Source organism: Pristiophorus japonicus, chromosome 22 (genome assembly GCF_044704955.1).
Source record: "Pristiophorus japonicus isolate sPriJap1 chromosome 22, sPriJap1.hap1, whole genome shotgun sequence".
Taxonomy (NCBI): Eukaryota; Metazoa; Chordata; class Chondrichthyes; family Pristiophoridae; genus Pristiophorus; species Pristiophorus japonicus.
In genome coordinates, this window is record NC_091998.1 from 40,171,351 (window position 1) to 40,193,232 (window position 21,882).

Sequence of the window (21,882 nt, forward strand, 5' to 3'; positions counted from 1 at the left end):
ACACACACAAACTTCCCCGACCCACACACACAAACTTCCCCGACCCACACACACAAACTTCCCCGACCCACACAAACAAACTCCCCCGACCCACACAAACAAACTTCCCCGACCCACACACACAAACTTCCCTGACCCACACACACAAACTTCCCCGACCCACACAAACAAACTTCCCCGACCCACACACACAAACTTCCCTGACCCACACACACAAACTTCCCCGACCCACACACACAAACTTCCCCGACCCACACAAACAAACTTCCCCGACCCACACACACAAACTTCCCTGACCCACACACACAAACTTCCCCGACCCACACAAACAAACTTCCCCGACCCACACACACAAACTTCTCCGCCCCACACAAACAAACTTCTCCGACCCTCACACACAAACTTCCCCGACCCACACACACAAACTTCCCCGACCCACACAAACAAACTTCCCCGACCCACACACACAAACTTCTCCGCCCCACACAAACAAACTTCTCCGACCCTCACACACAAACTTCCCCAACCCACACACACAAACTTCTCTGACCCACACACACAAACTTCCCCAACCCACACAAACAAACTTCTCCGACCCTCACACACAAACTTCCCCAACCCACACACACAAACTTCTCTGACCCACACACACAAACTTCCCCGACCCACACACAAACTTCTCTGACCCACACACACAAACTTCCCCGACCCACACACAAACTTCTCTGACCCACACAAACAAACTTCCCCGACCCACACACACAAACTCCCCCGACCCACACACACAAACTTCCCCGACCCACACACAAACTTCTCTGACCCACACAAACAAACTTCCCCGACCCACACACACAAACTTCCCCGACCCACACACAAACTTCTCTGACCCACACACACAAACTTCCCCGACCCACACACACAAACTTCCCCGACCCACACACAAACTTCTCTGACCCACACACACAAACTTCCCCGACCCACACACAAACTTCTCTGACCCACACACACAAACTTCCCCGACCCACACACAAACTTCTCTGACCCACACACACAAACTTCCCCGACCCACACACACAAACTTCCTCGACCCACACACAAACTTCTCTGACCCACACACACAAACTTCCCCGACCCACACACAAACTCCCCCGACCCACACACAAACTTCCCCGACCCTCACACAAACTTCTCTGACCCACACACACAAACTTCTCCGACCCACACACACAAACTTCCCCGACCCACACACAAACTTCTCTGACCCACACACACAAACTTCCCCGACCCACACACACAAACTTCCCCGACCCACACACAAACTTCCCCGACCCACACACAAACGTCCCCGACCCACACACACAAACTTCCCCGACCCACACACACAAACTCCCCCGACCCACACACACAAACTTCCCCAACCCACACACACAAACTTCCCCGACCCACACAAGCAAACTTCCCCGACCCACACAAACAAACTTCCCCGACCCCCACACACAAACTTCCCTGACCCCCACACACAAACTTCTCCGACCCACACAAGCAAACTTCCCCGACCCACACAAACAAACTTCCCCGACCCACACACACAAACTTCCCCGACCCACACACACAAACTCCCCCGACCCACACACACAAACTTCCCCGACCCACACACACAAACTTCCCCGACCCACACACACAAACTCCCCGACCCACACACACAAACTTCCCCGACCCACACAAACAAACTTCCCCGACCCACACACACAAACTTCCCCGACCCACACACACAAACTTCCCCGACCCACACACACAAACTTCCCCGACCCTCACACACAAACTTCTCCGACCCACACACACAAACTTCCCCGACCCACACAAACAAACTTCCCCGACCCCCACACACACAAACTTCCCCGACCCACACACACAAACTTCCCCGACCCACACAAGCAAACTTCCCCGACCCACACACACAAACTTCTCCGACCCACACACACAAACTTCCCCGACCCACACACACAAACTTCTCCGAACCACACACACAAACTTCTCCGACCCACACAAGCAAACTTCCCCAACCCACACACACAAACTTCCCCGACCCACACACACAAACTTCCCCGACCCACACACACAAACTTCCCCGACCCTCACACACAAACTTCTCCGACCCACACACACAAACTTCCCCGACCCACACACACAAACTTCCCCGACCCACACACACAAACTTCCCCGACCCACACACACAAACTCCCCCGACACACACACACAATCTTCCCCGACCCACACACACAAACTTCCCCGACCCACACACAAACTCCCCCAACCCACACACACAAACTTCCCCGACCCACACACACAAACTTCCCCGACCCACACACAAAAACTTCCCCGACCCACACACACAAACTTCCCCGACCCACACACAAACTCCCCCGACCCACACACACAAACTTCCCCGACCCACACACACAAACTTCCCCGACCCCCAGACACACAAACTTTCCCGACCCACACACACAAACTTTCCCGACCCACACACAAACTTCCCCGATCCACCCACAAACCTCCCCGACCCACACACACAAACTTCCCCGACCCACACACAAACTTCTCTGACCCACACACACAAACTTCCCCGACCCACACACAAACTCCCCCGACCCACACAAACAAACTTCGCCGACCCACACACACAAACTTCCCCGACCCACACACACAAACTTCCCCGACCCACACACACAAACTTCCCCGACCCACACACACAAACTTCCCCGACCCACACACACAAACTTCTCCGACCCACACAAGCAAACTTCCCCGACCCACACAAACAAACTTCCCCGACCCACACACACAAACTTCCCCGACCCACACACACAAACTTCTCCGATCCACACACACAAACTTCCCCGACCCACACAAACAAACTTCCCCGACCCACACACACAAACTTCCCCAACCCACACACACAAACTTCCCCGACCCACACACACAAACTTCCCCGACCCACACAAGCAAACTTCCCCGACCCACACACACAAACTTCTCCGACCCACACACACAAACTTCCCCGACCCACAGACACAAACTTCTCCGACCCACACACACAAACTTCTCCGACCCACACAAGCAAACTTCCCCAACCCACACACACAAACTTCCCCGACCCACACACACAAACTTCCCCGACCCTCACACACAAACTTCCCCGACCCTCACACACAAACTTCTCCGACCCACACACACAAACTTCCCCGACCCACACACACAAACTTCCCCGACCCACACACACAAACTTCTCCGACCCACACAAGCAAACTTCCCCGACCCACACACACAAACTTCTCCGACCCACACACACAAACTTCCCCGACCCACACACACAAACTCCCCCGACACACACACACAATCTTCCCCGACCCACACACACAAACTTCCCCGACCCACACACACAAACTTCCCCGACCCACACACACAAACTTCTCCGACCCACACACACAAACTTCCCCGACCCACACACACAAACTTCCCCGACCCACACACACAAACCTCCCCGACCCACACACACAAACTTCCCCGACCCACACACAAACTTCTCTGACCCACACACACAAACTTCCCCGACCCACACACACAAACTTCCCCGACCCACACACACAAACTCCCCCGACCCACACACACAAACTTCCCCGACCCACACACACAAACTCCCCCGACCCACACACACAAACTTCCCCGACCCACACACACAAACTTCCCCGACCCACACACAAACTTCTCCGACCCACACACACAAACTCCCCCGACCCACACAAACAAACTTCCCCGACCCACACAAACAAACTTCCCCGACCCACACACACAAACTTCCCCGACCCACACACACAAACTTCTCCGATCCACACACACAAACTTCCCCGACCCACACAAGCAAACTTCCCCGACCCCCACAAACAAACTTCCCCGACCCACACACACAAACTTCCCTGACCCACACACACAAACTTCCCCGACCCACACAAACAAACTTCCCCGACCCACACACACAAACTTCTCTGCCCCACACAAACAAACTTCTCCGACCCTCACACACAAACTTCCCCGACCCACACACAAACTTCTCTGACCCACACACACAAACTTCCCCGACCCACACACAAACTTCTCTGACCCACACACACAAACTCCCCCGACCCACACACAAACTTCTCTGACCCACACAAACAAACTTCCCCGACCCACACACACAAACTTCCCCAAGCCACACACAAACTTCTCTGACCCACACACACAAACTCCCCCGACCCACACACAAACTTCTCTGACCCACACAAACAAACTTCCCCGACCCACACAAACAAACTTCCCCGACCCACACACACAAACTTCTCTGCCCCACACAAACAAACTTCTCCGACCCTCACACACAAACTTCCCCGACCCACACACACAAATTTCCCCGACCCACACACACAAACTTCCTCGACCCTCACACAAACTTCTCTGACCCACACACACAAACTTCTCCGACCCACACACACAAACTTCCCCGACCCACACACAAACTTCTCTGACCCACACACACAAACTTCCCCGACCCACACACAAACTTCCCCGACCCACACAAACAAACTTCCCCGACCCACACAAACAAACTTCCCCGACCCACACACACAAACTTCTCTGCCCCACACAAACAAACTTCTCCGACCCTCACACACAAACTTCCCCGACCCACACACACAAATTTCCCCGACCCACACACACAAACTTCCTCGACCCTCACACAAACTTCTCTGACCCACACACACAAACTTCTCCGACCCACACACACAAACTTCCCCGACCCACACACAAACTTCTCTGACCCACACACACAAACTTCCCCGACCCACACACAAACTTCCCCGACCCACACACACAAACTTCCCCGACCCACACACACAAACTTCCCCGACCCACACACAAACTTCCCCGACCCACACACAAACTTCTGTGACCCACACACACAAACTTCCCCGACCCACACACACAAACTTCCCCGACCCACACACACAAACTTCCCCGACCCACACACAAACTTCCCCGACCCACACACAAACTTCTGTGACCCACACACACAAACTTCCCCGACCCACACACAAACTTCTGTGACCCACACACACAAACTTCCCCGACCCACACACAAACTTCCCCGACCCACACACACAAACTCCCCCGACCCACACACACAAACTTCCCCGACCCACACACACAAACTTCCCCGACCCACACACACAAACTTCTCCGACCCACACACACAAACTTCCCTGACCCACACAAACAAACTTCTCCGACCCACACACACAAACTTCCCCGACCCACACACACAAACTTCCCCGACCCACACACACAAACTTCCCCGACCCACACAAGCAAACTTCCCCGACCCACACACACAAACTTCTCCGACCCACACACACAAACTTCCCCGACCCACACACACAAACTTCTCCGAACCACACACACAAACTTCTCCGACCCACACAAGCAAACTTCCCCAACCCACACACACAAACTTCCCCGACCCACACACACAAACTTCCCCGACCCTCACACACAAACTTCTCCGACCCACACACACAAACTTCCCCGACCCACACACACAAACTTCCCCGACCCACACACACAAACTTCCCCGACCCACACACACAAACTCCCCCGACACACACACACAATCTTCCCCGACCCACACACACAAACTTCCCCGACCCACACACAAACTCCCCCAACCCACACACACAAACTTCCCCGACCCACACACAAAAACTTCCCCGACCCACACACACAAACTTCCCCGACCCACACACAAACTCCCCCGACCCACACACACAAACTTCCCCGACCCACACACACAAACTTCCCCGACCCCCAGACACACAAACTTTCCCGACCCACACACACAAACTTTCCCGACCCACACACAAACTTCCCCGATCCACCCACAAACCTCCCCGACCCACACACACAAACTTCCCCGACCCACACACAAACTTCTCTGACCCACACACACAAACTTCCCCGACCCACACACACAAACTTCCCCGACCCACACACAAACTTCTCTGACCCACACACACAAACTTCCCCGACCCACACACACAAACTTCCCCGACCCACACACACAAACTTCCCCGACCCACACACAAACTTCTCTGACCCACACACACAAACTTCCCCGACCCACACACAAACTTCCCCGACCCACACACACAAACTCCCCCGACCCACACAAACAAACTTCGCCGACCCACACACACAAACTTCCCCGACCCACACACACAAACTTCCCCGACCCACACACACAAACTTCCCCGACCCACACACACAAACTTCCCCGACCCACACACACAAACTTCTCCGACCCACACAAGCAAACTTCCCCGACCCACACAAACAAACTTCCCCGACCCACACACACAAACTTCCCCGACCCACACAAGCAAACTTCTCCGATCCACACACACAAACTTCCCCGACCCACACAAGCAAACTTCCCCGACCCCCACAAACAAACTTCCCCGACCCACACACACAAACTTCCCCAACCCACACACACAAACTTCCCCGACCCACACAAACAAACTTCCCCGACCCACACACACAAACTTCCCCGACCCACACACACAAACTTCCCCGACCCACACACAAACTTCTCTGACGCACACACACAAACTTCCCCTACCCACACACACAAACTTCCCCGACCCACACACAAACTTCTCTGACCCACACACACAAACTTCCCCGACCCACACACAAACTTCTCTGACCCACACACACAAATTCCCCGACCCACACACACAAACTTCCTCGACCCACACACAAACTTCTCTGACCCACACACACAAACTTCCCCGACCCACACACAAACTTCCCCGACCCTCACACAAACTTCTCTGACCCACACACACAAACTTCTCCGACCCACACACACAAACTTCCCCGACCCACACACAAACTTCTCTGACCCACACACACAAACTTCCCCGACCCACACACAAACTTCCCCGACTCACACACACAAACTTCCCCGACCCACACACAAACTTCCCCGACCCACACACAAACTTCTGTGACCCACACACACAACTTCCCCGACCCACATACACAAACTTCCCCGACCCACACACACAAACTTCCCCGACCCACACACAAACTTCCCCGACCCACACACACAAACTTCCCCGACCCACACACACAAACTTCCCCGACCCACACACAAACTTCTGTGACCCACACACACAAACTTCCCCGACCCACACACAAACTTCCCCGACCCACACACACAAACTTCCCCGACCCACACACACAAACTCCCCCGACCCACACACACAAACTTCCCCGACCCACACACACAAACTTCCCCGACCCACACACACAAACTTCTCCGACCCACACAAGCAAACTTCCCCGACCCACACACACAAACTTCTCTGACCCACACACACAAACTTCCCCGACCCACACACACAAACTTCCCCGACCCACACACAAACTTCCCCGACCCACACACAAACGTCCCCGACCCACACACACAAACTTCCCCGACCCACACACACAAACTCCCCCGACCCACACACACAAACTTCCCCAACCCACACACACAAACTTCCCCGACCCACACACACAAACTTCTCCGACCCACACAAGCAAACTTCCCCGACCCACACAAACAAACTTCCCCGACCCACACACACAAACTTCCCCGACCCACACAAACAAACTTCCCCGACCCCCACACACAAACTTCCCTGACCCCCACACACAAACTTCTCCGACCCACACAAGCAAACTTCCCCGACCCACACAAACAAACTTCCCCGACCCACACACACAAACTTCCCCGACCCACACACACAAACTTCCCCGACCCACACACACAAACTCCCCGACCCACACACACAAACTTCCCCGACCCACACACACAAACTTCCCCGACCCACACACACAAACTTCCCCGACCCACACACATAAACTCCCCCGACCCACACACACAAACTTCCCCGACCCACACAAACAAACTTCCCCGACCCCCACACACAAACTTCCCCGACCCACACAAGCAAACTTCCCCGACCCACACACACAAACTTCCCCGACCCACACAAACAAACTTCCCCGACCCCCACACACAAACTTCCCCGACCCACACAAGCAAACTTCCCCGACCCACACACACAAACTTCCCCGACCCACACAAACAAACTTCCCCGACCCACACACACAAACTTCCCCGACCCACACAAACAAACTTCCCCGACCCCCACACACAAACTTCTCCGACCCACACAAGCAAACTTCCCCGACCCACACACAAACTTCCCCGACACACACAAACAAACTTCCCCGACCCACACACACAAACTTCCCCGACCCACACACACAAACTTCCCCGACCCACACACACAAACTTCCCCGACCCACACACACAAACTTCCCCGACCCCCATACACACAAACTTCCCCGACCCTCACACACAAACTTCCCCGACCCACACACACAAACTTCCCCGACCCACACACACAAACTTCCCCGACCCACACACACAAACTTCCCCGACCCACACAAGCAAACTTCCCCGACCCACACACACAAACTTCTCCGACCCACACACACAAACTTCCCCGACCCACAGACACAAACTTCTCCGACCCACACACACAAACTTCTCCGACCCACACAAGCAAACTTCCCCAACCCACACACACAAACTTCCCCGACCCACACACACAAACTTCCCCGACCCTCACACACAAACTTCCCCGACCCTCACACACAAACTTCTCCGACCCACACACACAAACTTCCCCGACCCACACACACAAACTTCTCCGACCCACACAAGCAAACTTCCCCGACCCACACACACAAACTTCCCCGACCCACACACACAAACTTCTCCGACCCACACAAGCAAACTTCCCCGACCCACACACACAAACTTCTCCGACCCACACACACAAACTTCCCCGACCCACACACACAAACTCCCCCGACACACACACACAAACTTCCCCGACCCACACACACAAACTTCTCCGACCCACACACACAAACTTCCCCGACCCACACACACAAACTTCCCCGACCCACACACACAAACTTCCCCGACCCACACACACAAACCTCCCCGACCCACACACACAAACTTCCCCGACCCACACACAAACTTCTCTGACCCACACACACAAACTTCCCCGACCCACACACAAACTCCCCCGACCCACACAAACAAACTTCCCCGACCCACACAAACAAACTTCCCCGACCCACACACACAAACTTCCCCGACCCACACACACAAACTTCTCCGATCCACACACACAAACTTCCCCGACCCACACAAGCAAACTTCCCCGACCCCCACAAACAAACTTCCCCGACCCACACACACAAACTTCCCTGACCCACACACACAAACTTCCCCGACCCACACAAACAAACTTCCCCGACCCACACACACAAACTTCTCTGCCCCACACAAACAAACTTCCCCGACCCACACAAACAAACTTCCCCGACCCACACACACAAACTTCCCCGACCCACACAAGCAAACTTCTCCGATCCACACACACAAACTTCCCCGACCCACACAAGCAAACTTCCCCGACCCCCACAAACAAACTTCCCCGACCCACACACACAAACTTCCCCAACCCACACACACAAACTTCCCCGACCCACACAAACAAACTTCCCCGACCCACACACACAAACTTCCCCGACCCACACACACAAACTTCCCCGACCCACACACAAACTTCTCTGACGCACACACACAAACTTCCCCTACCCACACACACAAACTTCCCCGACCCACACACAAACTTCTCTGACCCACACACACAAACTTCCCCGACCCACACACAAACTTCTCTGACCCACACACACAAATTCCCCGACCCACACACACAAACTTCCTCGACCCACACACAAACTTCTCTGACCCACACACACAAACTTCCCCGACCCACACACAAACTTCCCCGACCCTCACACAAACTTCTCTGACCCACACACACAAACTTCTCCGACCCACACACACAAACTTCCCCGACCCACACACAAACTTCTCTGACCCACACACACAAACTTCCCCGACCCACACACAAACTTCCCCGACTCACACACACAAACTTCCCCGACCCACACACAAACTTCCCCGACCCACACACAAACTTCTGTGACCCACACACACAACTTCCCCGACCCACATACACAAACTTCCCCGACCCACACACACAAACTTCCCCGACCCACACACAAACTTCCCCGACCCACACACACAAACTTCCCCGACCCACACACACAAACTTCCCCGACCCACACACAAACTTCTGTGACCCACACACACAAACTTCCCCGACCCACACACAAACTTCCCCGACCCACACACACAAACTTCCCCGACCCACACACACAAACTCCCCCGACCCACACACACAAACTTCCCCGACCCACACACACAAACTTCCCCGACCCACACACACAAACTTCTCCGACCCACACAAGCAAACTTCCCCGACCCACACACACAAACTTCTCTGACCCACACACACAAACTTCCCCGACCCACACACACAAACTTCCCCGACCCACACACAAACTTCCCCGACCCACACACAAACGTCCCCGACCCACACACACAAACTTCCCCGACCCACACACACAAACTCCCCCGACCCACACACACAAACTTCCCCAACCCACACACACAAACTTCCCCGACCCACACACACAAACTTCTCCGACCCACACAAGCAAACTTCCCCGACCCACACAAACAAACTTCCCCGACCCACACACACAAACTTCCCCGACCCACACAAACAAACTTCCCCGACCCCCACACACAAACTTCCCTGACCCCCACACACAAACTTCTCCGACCCACACAAGCAAACTTCCCCGACCCACACAAACAAACTTCCCCGACCCACACACACAAACTTCCCCGACCCACACACACAAACTTCCCCGACCCACACACACAAACTCCCCGACCCACACACACAAACTTCCCCGACCCACACACACAAACTTCCCCGACCCACACACACAAACTTCCCCGACCCACACACATAAACTCCCCCGACCCACACACACAAACTTCCCCGACCCACACAAACAAACTTCCCCGACCCCCACACACAAACTTCCCCGACCCACACAAGCAAACTTCCCCGACCCACACACACAAACTTCCCCGACCCACACAAACAAACTTCCCCGACCCCCACACACAAACTTCCCCGACCCACACAAGCAAACTTCCCCGACCCACACACACAAACTTCCCCGACCCACACAAACAAACTTCCCCGACCCACACACACAAACTTCCCCGACCCACACAAACAAACTTCCCCGACCCCCACACACAAACTTCTCCGACCCACACAAGCAAACTTCCCCGACCCACACACAAACTTCCCCGACACACACAAACAAACTTCCCCGACCCACACACACAAACTTCCCCGACCCACACACACAAACTTCCCCGACCCACACACACAAACTTCCCCGACCCACACACACAAACTTCCCCGACCCCCATACACACAAACTTCCCCGACCCTCACACACAAACTTCCCCGACCCACACACACAAACTTCCCCGACCCACACACACAAACTTCCCCGACCCACACACACAAACTTCCCCGACCCACACAAGCAAACTTCCCCGACCCACACACACAAACTTCTCCGACCCACACACACAAACTTCCCCGACCCACAGACACAAACTTCTCCGACCCACACACACAAACTTCTCCGACCCACACAAGCAAACTTCCCCAACCCACACACACAAACTTCCCCGACCCACACACACAAACTTCCCCGACCCTCACACACAAACTTCCCCGACCCTCACACACAAACTTCTCCGACCCACACACACAAACTTCCCCGACCCACACACACAAACTTCTCCGACCCACACAAGCAAACTTCCCCGACCCACACACACAAACTTCCCCGACCCACACACACAAACTTCTCCGACCCACACAAGCAAACTTCCCCGACCCACACACACAAACTTCTCCGACCCACACACACAAACTTCCCCGACCCACACACACAAACTCCCCCGACACACACACACAAACTTCCCCGACCCACACACACAAACTTCTCCGACCCACACACACAAACTTCCCCGACCCACACACACAAACTTCCCCGACCCACACACACAAACTTCCCCGACCCACACACACAAACCTCCCCGACCCACACACACAAACTTCCCCGACCCACACACAAACTTCTCTGACCCACACACACAAACTTCCCCGACCCACACACAAACTCCCCCGACCCACACAAACAAACTTCCCCGACCCACACAAACAAACTTCCCCGACCCACACACACAAACTTCCCCGACCCACACACACAAACTTCTCCGATCCACACACACAAACTTCCCCGACCCACACAAGCAAACTTCCCCGACCCCCACAAACAAACTTCCCCGACCCACACACACAAACTTCCCTGACCCACACACACAAACTTCCCCGACCCACACAAACAAACTTCCCCGACCCACACACACAAACTTCTCTGCCCCACACAAACAAACTTCTCCGACCCTCACACACAAACTTCCCCGACCCACACAAACAAACTTCCCCGACCCTCACACACAAACTTCCCCGACCCACACACAAACTTCTCTGACCCACACACACAAACTCCCCCGACCCACACACAAACTTCTCTGACCCACACAAACAAACTTCCCCGACCCACACACACAAACTTCCCCAAGCCACACACAAACTTCTCTGACCCACACACACAAACTTCTCCGACCCACACACACAAACTTCCCCGACCCACACACAAACTTCTCTGACCCACACACACAAACTTCCCCGACCCACACACAAACTTCCCCGACCCACACAAACAAACTTCCCCGACCCACACAAACAAACTTCCCCGACCCACACACACAAACTTCTCTGCCCCACACAAACAAACTTCTCCGACCCTCACACACAAACTTCCTCGACCCTCACACAAACTTCTCTGACCCACACACACAAACTTCCCCGACCCACACACAAACTTCTCTGACCCACACACACAAACTTCCCCGACCCACACACAAACTTCCCCGACCCACACACACAAACTTCCCCGACCCACACACACAAACTTCCCCGACCCACACACAAACTTCCCCGACCCACACACAAACTTCTGTGACCCACACACACAAACTTCCCCGACCCACACACACAAACTTCCCCGACCCACACACACAAACTTCCCCGACCCACACACAAACTTCCCCGACCCACACACAAACTTCTGTGACCCACACACACAAACTTCCCCGACCCACACACAAACTTCTGTGACCCACACACACAAACTTCCCCGACCCACACACAAACTTCTGTGACCCACACACACAAACTTCCCCGACCCACACACACAAACTCCCCCGACCCACACACACAAACTTCCCCGACCCACACACACAAACTTCCCCGACCCACACACACAAACTTCTCCGACCCACACAAGCAAACTTCCCCGACCCACACAAACAAACTTCCCCGACCCACACACACAAACTTCCCCGACCCACACAAACAAACTTCCCCGACCCCCACACAAACTTCCCCGACCCTCACACAAACTTCCCCGACCCACACACACAAACTTCCCCGACCCACACACAAACTTCTTTGACCCACACACACAAACTTCTCCGACCCACACACACAAACTTCCCCGACCCACACACAAACTTCTTTGACCCACACACACAAACTTCCCCGACCCACACACAAACTTCCCCGACCCACACACACAAACTTCCCCGACCCACACACACAAACTTCCCCGACCCACACACAAACTTCCCCGACCCACACACAAACTTCTGTGACCCACACACACAAACTTCCCCGACCCACACACACAAACTTCCCCGACCCACACACACAAACTTCCCCGACCCACACACAAACTTCCCCGACCCACACACGAACTTCTGTGACCCACACACACAAACTTCCCCGACCCACACACAAACTTCTGTGACCCACACACACAAACTTCCCCGACCCACACACACAAACTTCTCCGACCCACACAAACAAACTTCCCCGACCCACACACACAAACTTCCCCGACCCACACACACAAACTTCCCCGACCCACACACACAAACTTCCCCGACCCACACACAAACTTCTTTGACCCACACACACAAACTTCCCCGACCCACACACAAACTTCCCCGACCCACACACACAAACTTCCCCGACCCACACACACAAACTTCCCCGACCCACACACAAACTTCCCCGACCCACACACAAACTTCTGTGACCCACACACACAAACTTCCCCGACCCACACACACAAACTTCCCCGACCCACACACACAAACTTCCCCGACCCACACACAAACTTCCCCGACCCACACACGAACTTCTGTGACCCACACACACAAACTTCCCCGACCCACACACAAACTTCTGTGACCCACACACACAAACTTCCCCGACCCACACACACAAACTTCTCCGACCCACACAAACAAACTTCCCCGACCCACACAAACAAACTCCCCGACCCACACACACAAACTTCCCCGACCCACACACACAAACTCCCCCGACCCACACACACAAACTTCCCCGACCCACACAAACAAACTTCCCCGACCCTCACACACAAACTTCTCCGACCCACACACACAAACTTCTCCGACCCACACAAGCAAACTTCCCCGACCCACACACACAAACTTCCCCGACCCACACACACAAACTTCCCCGACCCACACACACAAACTTCTCCGACCCACACACACAAACTTCCCCGACCCACACAAACAAACTTCCCCGACCCACACACACAAACTTCTCCGACCCACACAAGCAAACTTCCCCGACCCACACACACAAACTTCCCCGACCCACACACACAAACTTCCCCGACCCACACACACAAACTTCCCCGACCCACACACACAAACTTCCCCGACCCACACACAAACTCCCCCGACCCACACACACAAACTTCCCCGACCCACACACACAAACTTCCCCGACCCACACACACAAACTTCCCCAACCCACACACACACACAAACCTCCCCGACCCCCACACACACACAAACTTCCCCGACCCCCACACACACAAACTTCCCCGACCCACACACACAAACTTCCCCGACCCACACACAAACTCCCCCGACCCACACACACAAACTTCCCCGACCCACACACAAACTCCCCCGACCCACACACACAAACTTCCCCGACCCACACACACAAACTTCCCCGACCCACACACACACACACAAACTTCCCCGACCCCCATACACACAAACTTCCCCAACCCACACACACAAACTTTCCCGACCCATACACACAAACTCCCCCGACCCACACACACAAACTTCCCCGACCCACACACACAAACTTCCCCGACCCACACACACAAACTTCCCCGACCCACACACACAAACTTCCCCGACCCACACACACAAACTTCCCCGACCCCCATACACACAAACTTCCCCAACCCACACACACAAACTTTCCCGACACATACACACAAACTTTCCCGACCCATACACACAAACTTCCCCGACCCCCATACACACAAACTTCCCCAACCCACACACACAAACTTTCCCGACCCACACACACAAACTTTCCCGACCCACACACACAAACTTTCCCGACCCACACACACAAACTTTCCCGACCCACACACACAAACTTCCCCGACCCACACACACAAACTTTCCCGACCCATACACACAAACTTTCCCGACCCACACACACAAACTTCCCTGACCCACACACACAAACTTCCCTGACCCACACACACAAACTTTCCCGACCCACACACACAAACTTCCCCGACCCACACACACAAACTTCCCTGACCCCCACACACAAAGTTTCCCGACCCACACACACAAACTTCCCCGACCCACACACACAAACTTCCCCGACCCACACACACAAACTTCCCTGACCCCGACACACAAACTTCCCCACTGTAACAACTAGTGAAAAGGAGATTAACTAAATAAAGAAAAAAACTGACCTTGATCTCTGGGCGAATACGCCCGAGCAATGTGATATCCTTCCACGTTTCTCAGGCAGTAGGGACGCCTGGCTGTTAGGCCTCCGTACAAACCAAATATCGCGGGAGCAGCACCAAGGGGGCGCTGCACTCTGGATGACGTCACCACATGGATGGGGTTAGACAATGCAGCATTACCTCTTCACGCCTCTACCAAAGAGCCGACTGAATTTCTCCTGAGCCGCGGACACCACTTAACACCGACAGTAGGCCTTTGCCATCCGTTAGCCGCCTAGCACCGGTGCTAACGGGTGGCGTTATAAAGAGAATTTCGACCCCTGAGTGTTTTTCAAAATAACAAATAATGGAACCAGTGAGGAAAAAGAGCAAACTGAATCAAAATCAACTTAAATTATTTCAACCTTTTGTTGGGAGGAAGCTTTATTCCCCATCTAATTTTCCAACATTTCAACGGTGACTACACTTGAAAAAGTACCTCATTGGCTGTAAAGCGCTTTGGAATGTCCGGTTGCTGTGAAAGGTGCTATATAAATGCAAGTCTTCCTTTCTTTTTTCTTTTAATCTTTTTTGTAGCCTTCCATCACCTATATCACCGACAGCAAGGAAGATGAGATGAGACAGTAGATGAAAAGGCAAATAGCTATGGCAAAAATCCTAAAAAATATATTAAGGCAGTGCGTATTTATTTTTTTCTTTTGGTAACATTTTGGTTCATATTTTCAAAAATCACAATTTTCACTTCTTTTAAATCAGGGAATTGGGACGCTGGGGGTCGGTGGGGGGGGGGGGGGCGGGTGGCGGGGCGGGAGGCCTGCAATTCGATAGCGTTCTATAGGTTCATCCTTATGAACTTTTAGTATGAGACTGGGAACCAGAAGGAATGTCTCCATTGTAGTTGTTGATATAAATGGGTGTAATATATTTCTGTGAATTATTTCTCATTAAATGCTAACGAGGGATTACTGTATCAGAATAAGGGGTCAGCCGTTCAGCACTGAGATGAGGAGACATTTTTTCACTCAAAGGGTTGTGAATCTTTGGAATTCTCTACCCCAGAGGGCTGTGGATGATCAATTGTTGGGCCATAAAAGAAGCATGATTGGAGCGTGGGCAGGTACAGCGGGAGCGGCGAGAGATTGTAGAGCGACGTGATCGGGGCCCAGGCGAGGCGTGAGTTCAGGGCTCAGAAGAGGCGAGGGCCCAGGGGCAGCACGGGCCCAGCCCACACTGCGATATGTGTGCGCACTAGGCCCGTGCAGCAGAGCAGGTCTCCTGTCATCTTGGTTAATTCTTGCCACTGGACCAAGACCGAGCTCTGTCCAGCCCGTGTGGTGGCTGGTGTGCAACGGCCACCACACGTTAAAAAAATCCAAGCACAGGCATCTCCCACCCTTCAATATGCAGTTCGGGATCTGGAATATTCGGTCCTTCATTGAAACAGCTGCAACTCATCCCTTTTGGTGGAAGCAAGTTATCCTCGATTCGAGGGACCGCCTAAGCAGAAGATATTCAAGACTGAAATCGATAGATTTTTGGACTAAGAGAATCAAGGATTAGGGTTAGGGTTAGGGTTAGGGTTGGGATATAGGGATAAGTGGGAAAGTGGGGTTGAGGTAGAATATCAGCCATGATCTTATTGAATGGCGGAGCAGGTTCGAGTGGCAAAATTGCATACTCCTCCTCCTATTTCTTACATTCTTATTTTCTTAAACAGATCTAGCTCTCGAGGAGGGGCAACTGGTTAAGGCAGTGAGTAACAGCCATACACACTAAGAGAGTCCAACGTTTGGTCACAAGTCCGTGCTGGATCAGCTGAGTTTGGCTGGGGTAGGGTGAATAGCTTCAATAGGCTTCAAATGGAGAGAGGGTAAAATTGACCAAGGTTCCTCCTGCTAGTCACCACCCAGCAATCCTCATGTGTGGGTGTCACATCAGGACAGGACCAGGCTTGGTTGTGAATTCAAGTCCCACTCCAGAGACGTGAGCACAAAAATCTAGGCTGACACTGCAGCGCAGTACTGAGGGAGTGCTGCACTGTCGGAGGTGCCGTCTTTCGGATGAGATGTTAAACCGAGGCCCCGTCCGCTCTCTCAGGTGGATATAAAGGATCCCATGGAACTATTTCGAAGAAGAGCGGGGGAGTTATCCCCGGTGTCCTGGGGACAATATTTATCCCTCAATCAATATCACTAAAACAGATTATCTGGTCATTATCACATTGCTGTTTGTGGGAGTTTGCTGTGTACAAAATAGCTGCCACATTTCCCACATTACAAAAGTGACTCCACTCCAAAAGTACTTCATTGGCTGCAAAGTGCTTTGGGATGTCCGGTGGTCGTGAAAGGCGCTATATAAATCCAAGTCTTTGTTTCTGTGAAGTTGAAATTGTGTTGCTATAAAATAGCAGACAATATTGCTCTCTGAATGAAGGAAAGAAATTATTAAACAGGAAGAAAATCAGTAGGTAGAAATCTAAACAGATGGAAAATAAACACAATGCTTTCTGAAGAAGCAACTCTATGCACGCTCAACGTTATAAGAGGAGGAATATCCACTGAAAAAGCTTTCTTTTAGGTGTCTCATTTTGCTATTCCAGATCGCTGGTTAGAGATAACATTGGCATGTGCTTTTTATGTACTTCAGTGACTGCAGCCATAGAAACATAGAAACATAGAAAATAGGTGTAGGAGTAGGCCATGCAGCCCTTCGAACCTGCACCACCATTCAATAAGATCATGGCTGATCATTCCTTCAGTACCCCTTTCCCGCCTGCTCTCCATACCTCTTGATCCCCTTAACCGTAAGGGCCATATCTAACTCCCTCTTGAATATATCCAACGAACTGGCATCAACAACTCTCTGCGGTAGGGAATTCCACAGGTTAACAACTCTCTGAGTGAAGACGTTTCTCCTCATCTCAGTCCTAAATGGCCTATCCCTTATTGTAAGACTATGTACCCTGGTTCGGGACTTCCCCAACTTCGGGAACATTCTTCCCACATCTAACTTGTCCAGTCCCGTCAGAATCTTATATGTTTCTATGAGATCCCCTCTCATCCTTCTAAACTCCAGTGAATAAAGGCGCAGTTGATCCAGTCTCTCCTCATAGGACAGCCCAGCCATCCCTGGAATCAGTCTGGTGAACCTTCGCTGCACTCTCTCAATAGCAAGAACGTCCTTCCTCAGACTAGGAGACCAAAACTGAACACAACATTCCAGGTGAGGCCTCACTAAGGCACTGTCCAACTGCATTAAGACCTCCCTGCTCCAATACTCAAATCCCCTAGCTATGAAGGCCAACATACCATTTGCCTTCTTTACCGCCTGCTGTACCTGCGTGCCCACTTTCAGTGACTGATGAACCATGACACCCAGGTCTCGTTGCACCTCCCCTTTTCCTAATCTGCCACCATTCGAATAACATTCTGCCTTCGTGTTTTTGCCCCGAAAATGGATAACCTCACATTTATCCACATTATACTGCATCTGCCATGCATTTGCCCACTCACCTAACCTGTCCAAGTCACCCGGCAGCCTCTTAGTGTCCTCCTCACAGCTCACACCGCCACTCAGTTTAGTGTCATCCACAAACTTGGAGATATGACACTCCATTTCTTCATCTAAATCGTTAATGTATATTGTAAAGAGCTGGGGTCCCAGCACTGAGCCCTGTGGCACTCCACTAGTCACTGCCTGCCATTCTGAAAAGGACCCATTTATCCCAACTCTCTGCTTCCTATCTGCCAACCAGTTCTCTATCCATGTCAGTACATTACCCCCAATACTATGCGCTTTGATTTTGCACACCAATCTCTTGTGCGGGACCTTGTGAAAAGCCTTTTGAAAGTCCAAATACACCACATCCACTGGTTCTCCCTTGTCCACTCTGCAAGTTACATCCTCAAAAAATTCCAGAAGATTCATCAAGCATGATTTCCCTTTCATAAATCCATGTTGACTTGGTCCGATCCTGTCACTGCTTTCCAAGTGCACTGCTATTTCATCCTTAATGATTGTTTCCAACATTTTCCCCACTACTGATGTCAGGCCAACCGGTCTATAATTACCCGTTTTCTCTCTCCTTCCTTTTTTACAAAGTGGTGTTACATTAGCTACCCTCCAGTCCATAGGAACTGATCCAGAGTCGATAGACTGTTGGAAAATGATCACTAATGCATCCACTATTTCTAGGGCCACTTCCTTAAGTACTCTGGGATGCAGACTATCAGGCCCCAGGGATTTATCGGCCTTCAATCCCATCAATTTCCCTAACACAATTTTCCGCCTAATAAGGATATCCTTCAGTTCCTCCTTCTCATTAGACCCACTGTCCCCAGTACATTCGGAAGATCATTTGTATCTTCCTTCATGAAGATAGAACTGAAGTATTGGTTCAATTGGTCTCTCATTTCTTTGTTCCCCATTATAAATTCACCTGAATCCGATTGCAAGGGACCTACGTTTGTCTTTACGAATCTTTTTCTCTTCACATATTTATAGAAGCTTTTGAAGTCAATTTTTATGTTCCCTGCAAGCTTCCTCTCGTACTCTATTTTCCCCCTCTTAATTAAACCCTTAGTCTTCCTCTGTTGAATTCTAAATTTCTCTCAGTCCTCAGGTTTGTTGCTTTTTCCAGCCAATTTATATGCCTCTTCCTTGGCTTTAACACTATCCTTAATTTCCCTTGTTAGCCATAGTTGAGCGACCTTCCCAGTTTTATTTTTACTCCATACAGGGATGTACAATTGCTGAAGTTCATCCATGTGATCTTTAAATGTTTGCCATTGCTTATCAACTGTCAACCCTTTGAGTATCCTTTGCCAGTCTATTCTAGCCAATTCACGCCTCATACCATCAAAGTTACCTTTCCTTAAGTTCAGGACCCTAGTTTCCGAATTAACTTTGTCACTCTCCATCTTAATAAGGAATTCTACCATATTATGGTCACTCTTCCCCAAGGGGCCTCGCACAACAAGATTGCTAATTAGTCCCTTCTCATTACACATCACCCATTCTCGGATGGCCAGCTCCCTGGTTGGTTCCTTGACATATTAGTCTCGAAAACCATCCCGAATACACTCCAGGAAATCCTCTTCCACCGCATTGCTAGCAGTTTGGTTAGCCCAATCAATATGTAGATTAAAGTCGCCCATGATTACTGCTGTACCTTTATTGCACACATCCCTTATTTCTTGTTTGATGCTGTCCCTAACCTCACTACTACAATGCATGGGGAATGATGGCTGTTCTCTCCATTCAGGATATTATGATGGAGATAAAGAAGTTGTTCAGGAAAGAGTATCTATGACAGGTTGGTGGAGCGGTCAAGCCCAATGTGGTAGTGTAGAAATGAAACCCTCGGTGCACGTTGTCCCAGAAATGGAGCTGACTCATTTTCCTCCGCTGAGACAATAACATCCTCTTAAGTCAGGCGAGGAGCAGGGTTAATGCCTCGTTAATTGTAAAGTGCTTCCGAAAATTACCTTAACTTGAAGTTTAAAAAAACCCAGCTAGTCCTCGAATTCTCTTTAAATACTGAGCTTATAGTAATGCAACATTTGCATCTGTTTAGCTTTGAAGCTGTCAGTTATTTATGCAGAAGATCATAAGTTCTATCCGAGCATCAGCGCACTGCTTGAGCCGTGCTCTCTCAATGCTGACTGACAGTGCCAAAGGCAAACAAAAAGCTTTGCTACGTTGCTCTATCTTGGTAATTAAAGGGAAATGGAAAATGATTTA

At 52.0% G+C, this 21,882-nt stretch overlaps 1 protein-coding gene across 1 annotated transcript in view; it reads left to right on the forward strand.

Annotated features, from left to right (window-relative positions):
• LOC139234962 (secreted frizzled-related protein 1-like) overlaps positions 1–21,882 on the forward strand; it is a 203,364-nt gene that overhangs the window by 124,918 nt on the left and 56,564 nt on the right. The window lies entirely within an intron of this gene.